Source organism: Cryptomeria japonica, chromosome 7, assembly GCF_030272615.1.
Source record: "Cryptomeria japonica chromosome 7, Sugi_1.0, whole genome shotgun sequence".
In the NCBI taxonomy this organism is placed as follows: domain Eukaryota; kingdom Viridiplantae; phylum Streptophyta; class Pinopsida; order Cupressales; family Cupressaceae; genus Cryptomeria; species Cryptomeria japonica.
Genome location: NC_081411.1, coordinates 214,671,043 through 214,673,972, shown reverse-complemented (window position 1 = coordinate 214,673,972; position 2,930 = coordinate 214,671,043). Strand labels below are relative to the sequence as shown.

At 35.8% G+C, this 2,930-nt stretch overlaps 1 pseudogene; it reads left to right on the top strand.

Annotated features, from left to right (window-relative positions):
* Window positions 1–897: 897 nt before the first annotated feature.
* Window positions 898–2,542, top strand: LOC131856584 (coniferyl alcohol acyltransferase-like; annotated as a pseudogene).
* Window positions 2,543–2,930: the final 388 nt, after the last annotated feature.

Below are 2,930 nucleotides of genomic sequence, written 5' to 3'. Positions count from 1 at the left end.
ATGACAACAAAAAAAACTTTTGAAGATCATCCAAATTGGCATGACTCAAAATACTAACACCTTATATCTATGTATCTTAATTGGCAATGGTGATGAAACTAGAACAATATCCTCATCTTTAAGAAATAAGTGCTGAAAAGATGAAGAAGTACGAATAGACAATGAAAAAAACGTTGATGATGTCATTAGAAAATTGTTCACAAGAGAATCACTCTCAAATAACTAACCTATTTCTCATAGTAACAAAACATTTTCACATCTAAATGATGCTACTTAATCAAAATTTAATGATTTTTTAATTTAAACCTTTGAAACAAAGTACAACATAATTCTATATTAAAGGCGTGAGAGTAAAAGATCATATGGTGTAGGTTAATTGGGTGCCTAATTATGCGGGAAACACAACTAAATCCGGGGGACTCAATCATTGAAGCTTTTGACATGTTTTAAAAGCTGCAGTAAGAAATGCTAGATTAGCAAATACGAGAATCCATGTTAAAGTGAGAAAGTGCGTTATTTTTAAATAAAATCCACCTTATTAGAGAAAATTTAATTTGAACAATTGAATTAAAAAATATTTAAATCGTTGGAATAGACGAGCACAGAATGACCACCACAATTCTTAGTTTGCAGGTTTAACGTCGTTTTGGGTAAGACAATATGTACACCGTGGAGAACAAAATAACACGGGGCCAGCGCAATTCCTACATTAATATGTTCCTCGTCGTTTTGGATAAGATAAAATTTATATTGTGTGGTACAGGCTACTGAAGAATTAACAAGAAATTTTGTTTAGGCAATGAATCGGAATAGGGTTAATTAGTAGTAAACCAAGCAAATCGGCACTTCTAATGCTATAAACTAACAAGAATGGTTGAAACTTGCATTCGTGGATAAGCTTGTAGAGATTGTGCTGAGATGGCTTCGGTTAACGCTCCCATTTCCAAAGATTATGAGTTGAAGATTGTTAACACCGAAGTTATAGTGCCTACACTTCCAATGCAGCAGCACATCCTTCCTCTGTCAAATCTAGATCTCCTTATTCCTCCATTTTCTGTCCATGTGTTCTTCTGTTATAAAAATCCCTTTCCTAGGACTTTTGCATCAGCACTATCTCATCTCAAGACTTCCCTCTCGAAGGTGTTAGTGTCCTATTATGTATTTGTGGGAAGATTGGGGTGTTAGTGTCCTATTATGTATTTGTGGGAAGATTGGTTACAGATAGTATTGGCCTACCAAAGGTCCATTGCAATAACAAGGGAGTTCGCTTCACCCAAGCTTATGCTGCAGCTCCTCTTTCTCAACTGAATTTATACGACCCTGATGAGTCTGTGCAGGGGAAGCTTGTTCCTTTACTTTCAAAACCCTTTCAAGAAGATGGCATTCCTGTCTTTTCTGTTCAGGTAAGAGCACATAATTCTTTCTACCCTTTTTGCTTTCTGCATAACAATCTTAACAGTTTTTAGGTATTTGCAGGTGACAGAATTTGGCTGTGGAGGTCTTGTTATTGGCTGCACTTTCGACCACAGAATTGCAGATGCATACTCTGCAAACATGTTTCTCACAAGTTGGGCAAAGCTTTCTAGAAATGACTGCATCTCTGCATCCAAGCATTACACGCTCCATATTATGCCGCCGAGATTCCCCTGCTCACTGTGCTGAAATTAACAATATGTATGTGCGGCATTGTTCACAAGAATTCAACCAAGAAAACCCTCACCCACCTTCTTTAGTAAGTAGAATTTACTATCTAGATATCAAGAACATTATGGATCTCCAATTCAATGCAAAAAAAGATGGTAAGAGTAACACCAAATTAGAGGTTTTCAGTGCTTACTTGTGGAAGCTACTGATAAGCACCCACAAGGTCAAGGACACCATGAATTGTAAAATAGGAATAGTTGTCGATGGACGCCAACACTTAAGGAGATTGGGATTTCTGCTAATTACTTTGGCAATGTTCTAACCTTGCCCTTTGCTGAGTCTAATGCTGGTTATATAAAAAACAAACCACTTTTTCGGAGTGCAGGGTTAATTCATGATGCCATAAAGAGTGCAGCAAATGAGGAACCCTTTCAAAGCTTAATTGACTTCGTGGAGACTACAAAGCCAACACCTGTCTTAGCCAAGATTTACTTCGGAGCAGAGGACATGGAGTCCTCAGGACCTGCAGTTTTGGTGTCTTCTGGACCGTGGTTTCCTTTGTATGAGGTTGATTTTGGATGGGGAAAGCCTACTTTTGTAAGCTACCATTTCCCTTGGGGTGCTGAAGCAGGCTATGTCATGCCTACTCATAGCCCTGCAGGAGACGGTAGTTGGATAGTATACATGCATCTTCCAATGGAACAGTTAAGTGAAATTGAATCTGATCCCAATCGCATTCTACTTCCAATCACACAAGATTTCTTACATTTGGCTTAGGAATGTCATAGAAACCAAGGTGGGTTTATGTTTGAAGCATTGTACAAATAAGTGTTGGAGATAACTGTATGCCCCATATTTACTTTTTCATATTGTAATGTATTTTAGGAATTGAATTTATTAATACTGTTGGCAGTAAGAGGTTTTATGGTGTTCAATTTATTCTAATCAAGTGTCCATAAATCACAGTTTACTGAAATGTTTCATTTATTAATTTTAAAAGTTGTGTATCATCGTCAACTGTTATTATGCAATTCAGTTTTTATGTTTTTTCTGTATCGTTATGATTTTATTAGTTTTATCAGTTAAATAACATATTACATTACATATAAATCAGTTGTTCTAGATTAGATTATGTGTAAATTTGATGAAAAAATTTATACACAATCGAATTCAGAAACAGTTGATTTATCTCTTAGATTGTGAAAACTTAATGTCTATTATATTACATTACAATAATGTAATCTATTCATTTCGCAAATTACAAACAATGTTTTGTTTGTCTAAAC